The sequence below is a fragment of the Delphinapterus leucas genome, chromosome 6, assembly GCF_059928025.1.
Source record: "Delphinapterus leucas isolate spDelLeu-1000000601 "Yukka" chromosome 6, BTC_Dleu_Yukka2, whole genome shotgun sequence".
In the NCBI taxonomy this organism is placed as follows: Eukaryota; Metazoa; Chordata; class Mammalia; order Artiodactyla; family Monodontidae; genus Delphinapterus; species Delphinapterus leucas.
Genome location: NC_143134.1, coordinates 69,931,593 through 69,948,808, shown reverse-complemented (window position 1 = coordinate 69,948,808; position 17,216 = coordinate 69,931,593). Strand labels below are relative to the sequence as shown.

Below are 17,216 nucleotides of genomic sequence, written 5' to 3'. Positions count from 1 at the left end.
CTCCTATCAGAGCACTGACTTCCCTCCAGAGAGGAGACACTGTGTTATTCCCCTAATAACGCCTCGTCGGTTCTGAAGTTGTGGTCCATCCAGGGCATTTCTGTCCCAGGACCCAGGGATAGGGTAATCATATGCCCCTGAGGGTAGTCCTCCTCCTTGAAATTCAAGAGTTTTCTGGGTCACGGGATTTGGAGTTGCACACAGCTAAATTTGACTCTCACAAGCTGAGGGACCTTGAGCAAAATAATTAACCTCTCTTAGCTTCAGTTGCCTCATTTATGAAATAGGGGGAGGGTGATATTAATCCCATGGGGTCGTTGTGAAATTTAAATAGGATCGTGTACGTAAAATGCCAGGCATATGCTAGGTGCTGCTTCTCTTCTCCTTGCTCTGCTTCCCTCCTCTTCTTTCCCACCTTCTTTTCATTCAATCTTCCCTCCACCCTTTTCTTCATTAAACAAAATAAGTTAGACTAGGAAACTTTTAAGGTTCTTCTCAAACTCTGAGGTCCTTAGAAGTATTGATGAAGTGCAGTGCATTCAGATGGAGGCTTGGCCACTAGAATTAGAAATTCAGAGATAAATGTAGTAGAAATGTGGGTGTAGAGGTCAATGGTGATTTTAAGTGAAGAGGCTTTTAGGTGTTAAAAGCACAGAGGAATGGGTTTCTTGGTGGAAATACTTTAGTCCCAATAATATTATAAATTGTTCATATTTGTCCAAGGGAAGAGAGGAAGTAGGGAAACAAGGGAAGGACAGAAGGAAAGAGAAAAATTGGAAAGAAAGGAGGAGGTTAACATTTAAAAGTCAGATAAGAACAAGTGTGGGTGAAAATATGGAGAAATCTGAGTTTTCATGCACTGCTGTTGGAAATGTAAAATGATTCAGTCACTTTGGAAAACAGCCTGATAATTCTCAAACAATTAAACATAGAGTATCATATAACCCAATTTCACTCCTAGGTATACACTCAAGAAAATGGAAAACATATGTCCACCACACAAAAACTTGTACATGAATGTTCATAGCAGCATTGTTCATAATAGCCAAAAGGTGGAAACATTTCACATGTTCATCGATGGATGAATGGATAAATGAAATGTAATATATTCATACAATGAAACTTTTTATTTGGCCATAAAAAGGAATAAAGTACTGATACATGCTATAACATGGATGAATCTTGAAAACACTATGCTAAGTGAAAGAAGCCATATATTATATAGTTCCATTTATATGTAAGTCCAGAGTAGGGAAATCTATAGAGACAGAAAGTAGATTAGTAGTGTTTGGGGCTGGGGAATATGGGGAACAAGGAAGATAGGGTGGTAATAACTAAAAGGTACAGAGTTTCTTTTTGAGGTATGAAAATGTTCTAAAATGGACTGTAGTGATGGTTGCACACCTTTGTGAATATATTAAAAACCACTGAAGTGTACACTTTAAATGAGTGAATTGTATGATGTGTGAAATATATCTCAATAGCCATTTAAAAAATCAATCAATATAATTCACCATATTATCAAATTGAAAAGAAAAACCATATGATTATCTCAATAGAGGCAAAAAATCATTTTATAAAGTTCAACACCCATTTATGATTAAAAACTCAGAAAACTGGCTTCCCTGGTGGGGCAGTGGTTGGGAGTCCGCCTGCCGATGCAGGGGACATGGGTTCGTGCCCCGGTCCGGGAGGATCCCACATGCCGCGGAGCGGCTAGGCCCGTGAGCCATGGCCGCTGAGCCTGCGCGTCCGGAGCCTGTGCTCCGCAGCAGGAGAGGCCACAACAGTGATAGGCCCACGTACCGCAAAAAAAAAAAAAAAAAAACCTCATAAAACTAGGAATGGATGGGAACCATCTCAATCTGATAAAGGGCATTTATAAAAAACCTAAGCTAACATCACAGTTAATGGTGAATGTATTCTCCCAAATGTGGGGAACAAGACCAAGATATCTACTGTCATCGTGTCTCTTTAACAGTGTTCTGGAGCTCCTAGACAGTGCAGTAAAGCAAGGAAGATTGAAAAAGAAGAAACAAAACTGTCTTATTCACAAATGACCATGTATATAAAAAGTCATAAGGAATCTACAAAAAAGCTACTAGAACTAATGTGTTCTGGATTCAAAGTCAAATACAAAGCAACATTGGTATCTCTACACACTAGAAACAGACAATTGCAAATAAAAAGTTTTTAAGATGCCATTTGTAATAACATCAAAAAATATTTGGGGGTAAATCTAAGAAATTGAATACAAGAACTGAATATTGAAAACTCATTTCGGAGAAAAATTATAGAAGATCTAAATAAATGGAAAGACATACTATGTATATGCATCAAAACACTCAGTTTGGGGCTTCCCTGGTGGCGCAGTGGCTGAGAGTCCATCTGCCGATGCAGGGGACACGGGTGCGTGCCCCGGGCTGGGAAGATCCCACATGCCGCCGAGCGGCTGCGCCCATGAGCCATGGCCGATGAGCCTGCGCGTCTGGAGCCTGTGCTCTGCAACGGGAGAGGCCACAACAGTGATTGTTTTGGCTACAATCTCAGTTCTCTCCAAATCATCTATAGATACAACATAGTCTCAATCACAATCTCAGCAGGTTTGTTTTTTAAATAAAAATTAACAGGCTGATTTTAAAATTTGTAGAAATAAAAGGAACCTAGATTAGCCAATACAATTTTGAGAAAGAACAAAAATGGAGAACTTTACGTGATTTCAAGACTTACTATAAGGCTGCAGTATTTAAGATTGTGTGCTGTTGATGTAAAGATAGGTATATGGATCAATGGAACAGAATAGAGTCCAGAAATAGACTCATACATAGGGTCAATTCATTTTTGACAAAGGAGAAAAAGATAGTCTTTTTAACAATGTTGCTGGAATAATAGGATATCCACGTGGAAAAACATAAACTCAATTCTTACCTCATGCCATATGCCATAATTAACTCAGAATGGATCATAGACCTCCATGTAAAAGTTTAAAATGATAAAACTTCTACAAGAAACCTAAGAGAAAATCTTTGTGACTTTTGCTTAGGCAAAGATTTCTTAGATAGGACACAAAAAGAATGAACCATAAAAGAAAAACATTATAAACTGGAGTTTAACCAAAATTAAAAACTTATGCTCTTTGAAAAACAATGTTTAAAGAATGTAAAGGAAAAACATACACTAGGAGAAAATCTTTGCAAAATAGATATCTAATAAAAGGCTTGTATCTAAGATATGTAAAGACCTCTTACAACTCAATAATGGCAAAACACACAACCTGATAACAAAATGGGCAAAAAATCTGAACAAATACTTCATCAAAGAAGCTATATGATTGAAAAACAGGCATATGAAAAGATGCTTAATATCACTGGTCATCAAGAAAATGTAAAATAAAACCATAATGAGATACCAGTGTATACCACCAGAACAGCTAAAATTTTAAAAAACAGGTCACACCAAATATTGAAGAGGATCTGGGATAACTACAACTCTCATACATTGCTGACGTGAATACAAAGTGGTACAACCACTCTGGAAAAGTTTGGCAGTTTCTTGTAAAGTTAAATGCACACCTACCAAAAAAACCAAGCAGTCTCTCTCCCAGGCAGTTACTCAAGAGAAATGTAAACATACTTCCAGCATTAATCTGCCGGGGTGCCATAACAAAATACCATAGACTGAGTGGCTTAAATATTTATTTTCTTACAGCTCTAAAGGAATTCCAAGATCTAGGTGTCATTAGGATTGGTGTCTGGTGAGAGCTCTCTTCCTGGGCTGCAGATGGCCACTTTCTCACTGCATCATCACATGGCCTCTTTTCTGTGTGTGTATGCCATCATAACAGATGTGACATGTTGATTTTTTTTACTTTCCTGTTCCATTTGAAAAAAATTTTAATGAGCATATATAATTTTTACCCCCAAAAAACCACCTTAAAAAAACCCCCAACAAATCCCATCTAATATATCACCTTAAAAAAAAAAAAAAAAAAAAAAAGACAGGGCTTCCCTGGTGGCACAGTGGTTAAGAATCCTCCTGCCAATGCAGGAGACACGGGTTCGAGCCCTGGTCCGGGAAGATCCCACATGCCATAAAGCAACTAAGCCCGTGAGCCCCAACTACTGAGCCTGTGCTAGAGCCCGTGAACCACAACTACTGAAGCCCGCGCGCCTAGAGCCCATGCTCAGCAACAAAAGAAGCCACCGCAATGAGAAGCCTGCACACCGCAACCAAGAGTAGCCCCCACTTGCTGCAGCTAGAGAAACAGAGAAAGCCTGTGCACAGCAACAAAGACCCAACGCAGCCAAAAATAAATATAAATAAATTTATTTTTTAAAAAAGTGGATTTTCTTCAGCTTTTTAAAACTTTATTGAAGTATAATTGATGACATCACACTTTCATTATGCATGAATTAGATTCATTTTAATCCAATTAGCATTTACTGATGTTCTAGGAATGTAGCCGCAGTGAACGCAGCAAAACCTCTATACTCAAGTTTTCCTTCCCATATGTGGAAGGGAAAGAGGATAGTAATGAGTACTGTGAAAAAAATAAAGAATAATAATAATAATAAAGCAAAGGAAAATTTAAATCTGCAGGCAATTCTTTTAAATATCACTATCTCTTCAGTGAACATTTGCAATATCTGCCTCATCAAATACTCTCCACAACAGAATGAAGTGACAAAGAATGAAGTGCAAAGTAGAAGAGCTGGGTCCTAGTCCTGCCTCAGTCACTCATTAGCTCTGTAAACTTCGGCAAGTACTTGACATTTCTGCGCCTCACCCTCAACAGTAAAATGGAGATCACGCCTGTCCCAGAGTGGTGGTGGGGCTCTTACTTAGGATCTTAGTGATGTGGGCACGTTTTATCATTATGTAAACAAAGGCTTTGTCTCCAAATTATCTCTTTAGGCAAAGCTTGTGGTTTGAAATTGTAAGTCTCTTTCTCTTTATTCCCTACCACCCCCATTTTTGACTCAAGGTTTTAAAGATTGCTATTAAAAACAAACGTCTTTTAAGATAGCACATTAAGATACTATCCCCTAAAATATATTTATTATAAAACAGATTTATTAAAAAATAACTTTTTAAAAGTTAGTTCTTCAAGTTAGTCTAAGCAGCAGAACTGTGATGCCTCAGGGCACAGTGAGATTGGGGTTTGGATATGGTGGCGGAGAATTCTAAGCTGCTCTGAAGATCCTGTGCCCAGACTAAGCCAAATTGAGGGATGGGAGAGTGGTGACAAAGAAACCAGGAGGAAAGTTGTAAAGCATCTGATGATGGGAACCTGAGATGGGGAAACCTGTAATGCCTGAGGCTCCAAATCCCCACTCTGGATGAAGGCTGCCCCTCAGTCATGTGTTGCAGTTCCTGAGACACACAGAAGGAGGCGCCATTCCTGAATTATTCCTCCTGCTCCAACCCCCCAGTAATGAAGTTCCTAGTGATAGGACTTATCACTTATATTTCATTTTACAGTTTTGTGAGCACTTTCTCATTTGGTCCTTATAACTAGGTGATAATTAGAGGCTGGTTCTATTATGCCCATTTTACAGATGGAAAACTGAGAGTCAGCCATTTTAAGTGAATATTCAATGTCAGACAGGCAGAGCTAGTCTTTCAACTCCTGACCCAGTGCCTTTCCCACTCTGCTGTCTAGAGTAAAGGAGGATTGTCAAATACAGCTGAGAAATGGAGTTTTATTTTTTTATTCTTTTTTTTTTAATTAATTTATTCTTGGCTGTGTCGGGTCTTCGTTGATCTGTGCGGGCTTTCTATAGTCGTGGTGAGCAGGGGCTACTCTTCGTTGTGGTGTGCGGGCTTCTCATTGTGGTGGCTTCTCTTGTTGTGGAGCACAGGCTCTAGGCACACAGGCTTCAGTAGTTGTGGCACGTGGGCCCAGTAATTGTGGCTCGCAGGCTCTAGAGCGCAGGCTCAGTAGTTGTGGTGCACAGGCTTAGTTGCTGCATGGCATGTGGGCAAATGGATTGTCAAATACAAAAGCTCCTGACAAAGGGAAAGAAGACCCACTCTAGTAGCCAACCTATGCAGAGAATGGCTTTGGGCATAGTGCTGCTCTTAGGAGAGTTGGAGGTCAAGTTGAGCTCACCCCTAGGTTTCAAACATACAGTTAAATTTAGCTTTGTTGGGTTATTCTGTGGTCAGGGCCATGAGTTGAGCTTGGTCAAGCGGAAGGAAGGGTATAAGCAGAAGTGGGTTGGGCACCTGCCAATTTTCCAGCTCAGTGCCTCTCTTCTGTGGACATGAAAACACCCGAAGTAACCCCTCAGTTGCTACCACTTGGGAAGCCTCTAAAATGATTACTCTTGACAAAGGCTGAAAAGGCCTGGTATATTGTCAGAGATCTAGGATGCCTAGGCAGCCTCTGCTTGCGAGGAACCTAGTGTAGAGACACAAAAGTCTCTGAAACGGTGTAAAAGTTTGGCCAGAGAATGTTTTCCCACATCAGTGTATTAGTTCACAATTGTTACCATAATGCTCTGTAACAACAACACTCATATCTTAGTGACACACAACCAGAAACATTTGTTTTCTTGCTCACAAGTCTACAGGTTGGCTTGGCCCCCTCTGGGTTGAGGCTGCTCCCTGGTCTTCATCATTCCAGGCCCAGTGGCTAACAAGGTCATGGTTGGTGAATGACATAAGCACAAAAGAGCAAGCCAAACCTCACAAGCACCTTTAAAGCCTCTGCTTGTGTCACAGTGTCACTAATATTGCACTGGCCAGAGCAAGTCATGGATGCCAAACGGGGGGATGTACTCTAGCCTAGTGCAAAGTCCTTTAGCAAAGGACGTGGATGTAAAATCCTAAAACATGGAGGGAATGAAGCATTGGGAGCAATGACCCAATGTTAGCACAATTAGTAATCTGGCAATAAACATTATTATGAATAATATATAAAAAGTAATAAAATGATAGCTAACATCTACTGAGTCTTATTAAGTGTTGGGCACTTTTGTTAAGTACCTTGCATGTATTAACTCATTTAATCCTCACAACAACCCTATGAGGTAGATACTAATACGATCTGTATTTTACAGATGAAACAACCAAGGCATAGTGGGGTTAAGGAAGAATTAAGATCACACAGTAAACGGCGGAGGAGGGCAGTGACAATTATATTAGAAAGGGACACTGTCCATTTCCTCTCTCCCTTTTGTGTCTCTCCTACTCTTCCCTGCCCCTCCCCAACCCTGTCCCTCCTTTTGTGTGTCTTGTCTTGGGAAATGACATCTGGTCACCCAGACCAGAACCCTTAGTGTCATCCTTGGACCCATCTCACCTGCTGCCTGCCCCGTGTGTCAGCCATTAGGTTCTACTGTCTGTACCTTCTTAACTCCTCCCGATCTGCTCCCTCCTCTTCCTCCTCTGCCATTGCTTCCACTCACAGTCCTGCCACTTCTTTCCCAAGGGATGCCCTGCTTTTAGTCCTGCACCCTGAGTTTGCTGCCAGAGGGATTTTTGCAAAATGCAGATCTGGCTAGGTCATTCTCCTGCTTAAAAAGTTTCTGTAGGGCTTCCCTGGTGGCACAGCGGTTGAGAGTCTGCCTGCCGATGCAGGCGACATGGGTTCGTGCCCCGGTCCGGGAAGGTCCAACATGCCGTGGAGCGGCTGGGCCCGTGAGCCACGGCCGCTGAGCCTGCGTGTCCGGAGCCTATGCTCCGCAACGGGGGAGGCCATGACAGTGACAGGCCCGTGTACCGAAAAAAAAAAAAAAAAAGTTTCTGTATTCCCTGGAGCTTTTAGTATAAAGTTAGCCTAGTATTCCAGGCCTTTTATTTTCTGACACTCTGCCACACTTCAAACCAGCTTCCCACACTACCTGAAGTCCCATGAAGTTTCATGACGTTTTGCCTTTGCATATGCTGCACCCTCTGCCTGGATCCTCTGCTCCCCTTCTTCACCTCATCAACTCCTATGTATCTAGAGTCTTACCTTTTGGGAAGGCTTCTCCAATCTCATCCCTTTGCTGATTAGACATCTTTTCTCTGTGCCTCCAGTAGACCCTGCCATAGTATGTGGCATTTACCAGGCTACATTTCAATATTAGATTCCACTGTCTGCTTCTCCATCATTAGTTTCTCTCAGAATATAATTCGTGGACCCCCTGCTTCAGAATCACCTGGGAAGTTTGTTGAAAATTCAGGTTCCTGGGACCTATCTTGGTCCCACCAACTCAAAATCTTCATAGGGTAGAGCCCAGGAGTCTGCATTTAGAAATTTCCTGAGAAGATTCTGACTTATGCCAGGATCCTGACACTAGACAAAACAGCGGCCATGCTTTCTTGTACTTCTAGCATCTAGCATAGTGCCTGGCACAAAGTAGGCACACAATGAATGTGTTGCGAATGAATGAGTGAAATGGGCAGCACTGGTCAAGGCAACACAAATAAAAAGCGAATATTCGGCTACTGCGATTCCAGATACCAGCAGATGGCGCTGTGACGACATATATGCTTTTACGCCGGGGGGGGGCGGGGTGGAGGAAGATGGGAAATTTTGTTTTACAGGAATTCAAGACTAGACTGCTGAGTAATTTAATTTATTTTTTCCTACCCAGTTTGTCTACCATTGTCCCACTTGCCTGAATAAATTGCTTTCTGAAGGCATGAAGACTTAGACAAGAAAAACAAGTGGAAAGAGGCTGGTCACAGAAAGCTGAGCAGGTAATGAAAGAGAAGGGAAGGATATTCTAATTACCCCTATTCCATCCTCCTGATGGAAAGCTGCTCCCAGCGAGCGCTAAGTGTTGTGAAATTACCCAAAGCATTCAAAAGAATAAGCCATTTCAGTAAGAGGGTGGAGCCATCCTGTAATTCTGTTAGTCATCCACGTTTCCTTTACAGACTGTCAAATGCCTATGTGACTAACCTTTTAAAGTCGTTTCCCTTGCAATGCAACGTCTGAAAGCCTGAGTCTTCCTCCTGGCCTGAATACTTGATTCTCCCGAGGTGTTGGAAGTGAGCCTCACAGTCTAGAAGCCAGGGGCCCCATAGCCCACTCTTGCTCCCCTTTCCAGCCTCCCCTCTCAACCCCCAGGGGCATCCACGTGCACAGAAGTGATAGGGCTGGTGTGGGGCCCTGGGAAGACTATCAGGCAAGGCCAGAGCTAGAGGCTGAGCTGTTTTCCTCCCAGCACGGAGCTTTCCACCGGAAGCCCTCGTCAGGGAGGGGGGCGGGGTAGGGGCTTCTGCCCGAGTCCCTCCGCAGGGAGGATGGCTGGGGAGGGGCTTCCCAGCGCTCTGCAAAGCGGGGCGGGGGGGGGGGGGCGGGTAGCAGTAGACACAATGATAGACGCAAAGACGGAGAAGCAAAACCCCTGCCCTCAGCGCAGTCTCAGTCCTATTGGAAAGGCACAGTTTAAAGGCATCACAGTAATTTCGAAACGGTGGGAAGAACTTTCAAGTTCTGAGTGACCCAGCATAAACTAGATGGAAGTGCTTAAAAGGAATGACAGAAGATACAGTTTCCCTTTCTCTTTTTTTTTACTCCTTGAACTGTCAAGTTCAAAACTCATTAGGTGGGGAGCTAAGCAAGTTGGGACTTCCTGGCCGGCTCCTGGTCACAGCAGCAGGCGGGAGCATCCGCCCAGATCCCCCAGGTGGGTTTGGTTGTCCTCATGATGAGGGGTAGGCCCACAGCCACCTTTGGATGGGGCCAGTGGCCGGGAGGTTGGAGACCACCAAGAAGGAGTGTGTCAGGTGGCAGATGTTCTTGTCTTTGTCCAGTGTCCCCTCCCCCAAACCGGGAGGAAGGTCATGTCTGGGCCCAAGGGAGCTGTCCCCTGGAAGCAGGAGAGCCATGTCTGCCCCAGCTGTGGACAGCACTGATGGTCTCTGGCCAGAGTGAGCCCTGGGTGTCAGGGAACATGTTTTACAGACTCTGGGCAGCCTGAGTGGTAAACGCAGCAGCACTACCAGTAATCTTTCTCTCCAGGAAGTCCAGGGCCTTGCCCTGGTGGCTGAGTTGAGAGTAAGCAGCTGGGGGCAGGTTCCAGGGGCCGCACAACACAACACGTGATGCATCAAGGGAGGCAGATCTGGCTCATGTTGTCCAGGGAGGGCTGTCTGGAGGAGAGCAGGAGGCCAGCCAGCCAGAGGCCCTATCCACACTGGCCAGCGATGCCAGGACTCAGCCTCAGGACGGCCGTGGACCAGTGAGGGGCTGACGTTGGCTCTCTCTGCTCATAGCAGGGAGAGCACATCCTCCAGATCAGAGAGAGGAAGATAACCTTCCTCCTGATCAACAGGGAATTGTGGAGAGCAATGCTTCCTCCTGGAAGGGATCCTGCCCTTGTAAGGTTGGGAGGGAGGAGCTCCCCTTCTATTGCACAGCAGTCTAGAGAGGGTGGCCCTGCTGGATGTGGGAGCCTTTGGAGAAATCTCCTTCCCTTAAGCCAGGGGAGGGTTAGGAGCAGGTGCTGCAGGGGAAGAACTTTGACCAGATTCTTCCTGCCCTGGAGGCTGTAGAAGAGAAACTCACCATCTGTCAAAGCTGCCCTGGGCTGGGTCCCCAGCTGGGATAAGGATCAGCAACTGGTTGCCCAGAGGATTGGGTTCTGTCTGGGAGAGCTGGGTTTAAGGGATGGGGTCACAGGAGCCTGTTGCCCGGTGGCTGTTACTATTGTGATCCTAGGGCTGGTTCCTCCATCTTCTTAGATGGTTGAGTAGCTGCAACATGGAACTCCTTATTTTAATCCCCAAATCCACTCTTCTTTCATATTCCTCATCTCAGAACTGGTACCACCATCTGCCAAATTGTTTAAACCAGAGAGCTAGACATGATCTTTGATTCAGACCTTCCCTTTCATATCAAATCTGTTAGCAAGTCCTATCATTTCTACTTCTTAATCTCTACTATGACCACTTCCCTCTCTCTCCACTGCCACCACAATAATCCAAACCATTGTCATCTGCTGCCCAGACCATGGGAGGAGCCTCTTTGTTGGTCTCCCCACTTCCTCTTTCAGCAACCCCCTGCCCCCAATCAGTAGACCCTCCCTGTGATTCTTGGGCACCCTGGTCATTTCCTTCAGAGCATCCATCACAAGTTGCATGCTTATCTTGTCATGCAGTTTACTGTCTGTCTCCCCCACTAGATGCAGCACCAGGGGGCAGGGAATCTTGTCTGTTAAATGCATCCTTGTATCCTTTCCACCTAGCACAATGCCTGGCACAGAGTGAATAGTTTTAAAATGAATGACATTAGGTCAAATAGTTTAGATTTTAGTCAATAAACAACGAGGAGCTATCACACAGTTCAGAAAAAGGACCGATGAAACATAAGGATGTGTTGGGGGAATAATGGAGGCAGCTGGATGGACATTAACTTGAATCCTCTTACTAACATGTTTCCCGTTGATGAGGCCTAGTGTGGTGTCAAGATAGAATTCTAGACAATTTAAAGGAGAGTTCTTTTTTTCCCCCAGTTTTATTGAGAAATAATTGACACACATCACTGTACAAGTTTAAGGTGTACAGCATGATAGTTTTATTTACATATGTTGTGAAATTATAACTAAAATATGTTTGGCTAACACCCATCTTCAAAGATACAATTTAAAAAAGAAGAAAAGAATAAAGGAAATCTTTTTCTTCTTGTGATGAGATAAAGGGAGAATTTCTATCTTTGTGAATATGTAGGGAAGAAAAGAGAGAGGCATTGATGCTGTAAGTCTGGTGAACCAGAAAAATAACATTACTTCATCTCTTAAAAAGAAAAAGGATGGGACTTCCCTGGTGGCACAGTGGTTAAAAATCCGCCTGCCAATGCAGGGGACAGGGGTTCATTGATGCTGTAAGTCTGGTGAACCAGAAAAATAACATTACTTCATCTCTTAAAAAGAAAAAGGATGGGACTTCCCTGGTGGCACAGTGGTTAAAAATCCGCCTGCCAATGCAGGGGACAGGGGTTCAAGCTCTGATCTGGGAAGATCCCACACGCTGAGGAACAACTAAGCCCGTGCACCACAACTATTGAGCCTGCACTCTAGAGCCCGCGAGCCACAACTACTGAGCCCACGTGCCACAACTACTGAAGCCTGTGCACCTAGAGCCCATGCTCCGTAACAAGAGAAGCTATTGCAATGAGAAGCCCATGCACGGCAACGAAGAGTAGCCCCTGCTCACTGCAACTAGAGAAAGCCCGCGTGCAGCAACAAAGACCCAACGGAGCCAAAAATAAATAAATAAATAAACTAAAAAAAAAAAAAGGAATAAAAAAGAAGTTTTTTTCCATGACTGGAAAAAAACCTCAGATTTGACTGGAAGAGTTCAGGTTTTAGATATGTTGAGTTTGAAATGACTATAAGTATTTCTTATGGGCCATTGAAAACAGCCAAACTGGGAAACTTCTTTGACAGTTTAGTCAGCCATGAAGTAGTCATCGGGTTTATTAATTAAGGAATTACAATAAATTATTTAATTCTAGCAGAAAGGAGAGAGTTAAAACTTGAAAATTATGAATCCTGTGTTTAAGGACACAAATAATTTTGTGCCATAATTTTGTTACATAAAACATGACCATTAATAGGCATGCTGTTGTCTCTTGAATGTGGAAAGATTTTATTGTATGAGTACCTGTCACATATGATTTAATCTCTACTTATGTATATTTTTTCATGTTTTCCAGTTTTTTTTGATAATGTATAGTATTTTATAAATCAGGAAAAAAGTAGGAAACATTTTTTTAACTAAAAAATAAAGACTCACTATATCTACTTCTGAATGAATATCTTTGTGGTGAGCACTTGCCTTTACACACCAAACATACGTAAATACAGAAGTTACTAAATGTACCCAGAACTCACTGGAGCTCTCCCTCCAAGAAGTACACACATGTTGATGTTTCTTGGAATTCCCTACAGCTGGTTTCCCTTCTCTGGTTTTAGACAGCTTTGATCCCCAAAATCAGTGGGCTGGAATTATGCAATAAGCCCATTGTTCCAGTACTTCTCCCCGAAGGCAAAATTCAGGGATTTGTCCTTTTTTTATTATTCTAGTCCCAGACCTAACTACTAGCTCTTCTACTCTGTGTGGTTTTGATCTCTTAGAGGATTGTCACAGCAACAGTGTCTTTTATGGGTTTTACTATGGAAGGGCTTCCAATCCTGCAGCTACCAGCTTGGGAAGGTGGCAGTGGGGAGGAGCGGGCAGGGGAAGTGAGTAGAGACTAGTGCATATCAAATTCACAGTCCTCCTGATTATTAGACTGAAGAATGGTCCAGAGGTGAGGGACTGGGAAAGAGAATGGTCTGGAAATAATGACATTGAGGAACAGTGCAAATGAGCTATTAATTGCTGCAGTGTTGCAATAACAAAACCCTGGAAACTGTTGTGGATTGTTTAATAAAATGGCCCATCCACACAAAGGAAGTTGTAAAGAGAAATGAGAAATAACTCTATGTATTGCTGTGGAGTGATTTCTAACATATATTTGTCAGTTGAAAACCGACATGAAGAAAATTCCGTGTGATACGGTACTGCTTATCTAAGAAAGCTGAAGGGAGAGGGAATAAAATTATATTTTACAAAATAAGGATTAACTAAAAACTTTTAAAAAATCAGTCTTTTATAGGGGGGAGGGAAGGGACAGGATAGAAAGGATGGAGGTAGCAGCTACATTTTTCTATACATACAATATTTTGTAAATTTTATATAATTGTGAAACAAGGTTAAAAAAATTTTCTTAATCCCTAAAAATTGGAAGCAAAATGAAACAAATAAGCCTAAGTCTATATTGAGTAGATGGCACAACTACACAGAGCAGAACTATTCAAGACTTTTAAAACACAGTAAATTCACTATACATCCCTCCTGGAGTATACTCTGGGGACAAAAAAATATTGTAAACTCTTTTCTGTAACTGTATTGTTGGTGTTAGTATTGTTCTGAGACTAGTTTTGTGTTTTGTGGGATAAAGCAAATGAGCAATTATGTTGAGGTCCTTGGGAACCAAGTTTTTATTGCAATGGGAGCAAAGAGATACAAATGTAAGAACAATGAAGTTAACTTAAATACCTTGAATCCTGAATTTGAATGGGAAGTGCCACTATGAATTCACAGTATATTTTATCTTAAAAAAGAAAAGGTGTTTCTCTGCTTTGCCTACTGAAAAAGCCTAGAAACAAGGACAAAGTAGCAAAGAGTGCCCAGATTATGGTCTCTGATTCCCACTAAAAGAAGTCAGAGTTTCTTGGGGAAATGGTTGATTCCAGATTAGAGACAGAAAATATACAAGTTGAGGCTGGAACATCATCTCATCCAAGAAAGCAAGGAAGTTATCAGGATACACTTGAATAATGCAAAAATCCTCAGCAACCAAGTTCAAGAGTCACATCTTGGAGAGAGGGGATGATTTGAACATTATTAAGAATATTAACTGCAATGGATTGAAACACATCAAATATGTTTAACTTAATGAGCTCATAAAGGCTCACACACCCCCAAATCCCCAGTGGACTCCTTTGAAGAGCTCATTATTTTGAAAATTGGTAGATAAATGAAAAGGAACAAACAAACATCTTACCTTTCCTCTATGAACTGCACCTCAGGTAACCGAATAGTGGTTGAGAGTAAGTTTCTCTTTATGGAAATATTTGAGATAATAAATGAAAAATAAATAATTGAATTTGAATGTTACTATTTTGCAACCTCTAATGAATTAATGGAAGTAGGCAGTGCTCATCAATGGCTGCCAACAGGTAAAAAGAAGAGACATCTAGACGTTACATGCCTTATGACAGAAGTGCACATCCTACCTGTAAAGTATGCCTCCTGTTCCGTAGCCCCCTCCAAATTTGAACCTGAATCTTCTGAGTCGTCCAATACCAGTTACTCCTAGGAGATATTTAACAACATCTGGAGATTGTTTTTGGTTGTCACAATTGGGAGAGAGAGTGCTATTGGTGTCCAGTGGTTAGAGGCCAAGATTGCTGCTAAACATTCTACACCACATAAGACAGCTACCCACAATGAAGAAATATTTGGTCCAAAATGTCAATAGTGAGAAAACTGAGCCCGAGGAAACCCACTTGAGATCAAAAAAATCAATTTATATACAATTATATATACTGTGAACAGAGGAACATGTCAACTGACATCTTAGGGCTGCAATCGACAAAATCCAGGTTGTGGGAAACTCTACATAAAAGACAATCAAAGTAGTTCCTTCAGCAAAGAAATTGCAAGGAAGAGGGGAGAGAGAGAGAGAGAAATGAGGAGCCATTAAATTAAAAGAGACCTATGAAACAAATCCAGCAATTGATCCTGATTCAAACAAACTAAAAAAATTTTAAAACCTTTGAATAGTGACTGGATATTTGACAATATTAAGAAATTATCCTTTTAGGTGTTGTAAAGGTATTTGTTTATGGTTTTTAAAAATAGATTTATTTATTTATTTTATTTTTGCCTGAGTTGGGTCTTTGTTGCTGTGTGCAGACTTTCTCTAGTTGTGGCGAACGGGGGCTGCTCTTCGTTGCAATGTGTGGGCTTCTCATTGCAATGGCTTCTGTTGTTGTGGAGCACGGGCTCTAGGCACGCGGGCTTCCGTAGTTGTGGTTCATGGGCTCTAGAGCACAGGTTCAGTAGTTGTGGCACACGGGCTTAGTTGCTCCATGGCATGTGGGATCTTCCCGGACCAGGGCTCGAACGCATGTCCCCTGCTTTGGCAGGCAGATTCTTAACCACTGTGCCACCAGGGAAGCTCTGGTTATGTTTAAAAGGGGGTATTTATCTTTCAGAAATATGGATCTTTTAGAAATATTTACAGATGAAACGTTATGTTGTCTGGAATTTCCTTTGAAATAATTTAAGGTGGATATGGATGGATAGATGTGGGTCTAGATGAAATAAGATTGGTTGTGAATTAATAATTGTTGAATTAGGTAGATAAGTACATGAGGGTTCTTTCTCTGGTATGTTAAAATTGTGCACATTAAAACGTTAAAAGATTTTAATCATGTATTTTATAAAATGATGGTTATAACAGATGGTAGTTTTTTTTTTAATGTCCCTTACTTTAAAATAAAAGGGTGGCATCTTTTTCTGTCAGTGTATTAGCTATCTATTACTGCATAACAAATTATTCCAAAACGTTGCAGGTTCAAACTTTATTATCTCATATGGTTTCTGAGTGTTAGGAATCTGAGAGCCGTGTAGCTGGGTGACTCTGGGTCAGTATCTGTCACAAGGCAGTAGTCAAGATATTGGCTGGGGCTGCAGTCATCTGAAGGGTTTACTGAGCCTGGATGTTCCTCTTTCAGGATGGTTCACTCACATGGTTGTTGACTGGAGGCCTCAGTTCCTTGTCACATGGTCTGTCTACAGGGTTGCTGGAGTGACCTAATGGCATGGCAACTAGCTTCACTCACAGTGGGAAATCCAAGAGAAAGAACAGGCAGAAGGCTGCAGTGCCTTTTATGACCTAGTCTTAGAAGTCAAACTGTCACTTCTACCATATTTTACTCATTAGAAGTGAGTCAGTGAGTCACTGAGTCCAACCACACTAAAAGGAAGGTTAATTAGGATCTACCTATTGAAGGGAGCATCAGAGAATTTGTGGACATTTTTAAACCACCACAATTGGTCTCCTTTTTCCTTTTAATTTTACAGGTCTGTAACATCCTAAAGCGATAAAACTATAGTCTCAGAAACTCTCCTAATATAAAAAAGACTACGGAGTTGGTTTTCAATATATTGAAGGACGGTACCTACCTTTTACTCATGAGGTTAAGGTGCCTTCTTACTTATGATCAGAAGAGTCAATCTAAATGGAGCCCTAGTAGTAGATAATAGTAAATTATTTTTAAAGGTGAAAATTATACGTTGAAACAATTTGAAAGGAACATATAAGGATGAAGATTTTCAGTTAAGAAAGTACTGAAGGGTAGGATAAATTCTGAAGGGTAAATTCATTTGCAATATCACTAAAAATGCTCAGTGGGATTAAAGGAGAGCAAATATACAGGATTGTTACAAGTAATGAATGAAGCCAGCTCTTAGCTTCTCATCTCTCAGATATCCCCAGCCTCGTCATTATCAGAAACGTTCACAGTAGGCTGGATATAATCCTATAGTTTCCTTTATTGAAAACCCTGTCTTGTGCAAAATGTGTGATATAAGCTAAACAAGGGCACTACTTCCTCTGTACCTCCCAGACATTCATATTGGTCGTACAGCTACTCTCAGAT

General features: G+C 41.9%; 1 protein-coding gene across 1 annotated transcript in view; it reads right to left on the bottom strand.

Annotated features, from left to right (window-relative positions):
* AK3 (adenylate kinase 3) overlaps positions 1-8,973 on the bottom strand; it is a 51,846-nt gene extending 42,873 nt beyond the window's left edge. The window contains exon 1 of the mRNA XM_022573634.3: positions 8,897-8,973. The gene's annotated coding sequence lies outside the window, so the exon portion shown is untranslated. The remainder of the gene's footprint in view (positions 1-8,896) is intronic.
* Between the last annotated feature and the right edge of the window lie 8,243 nt (positions 8,974-17,216).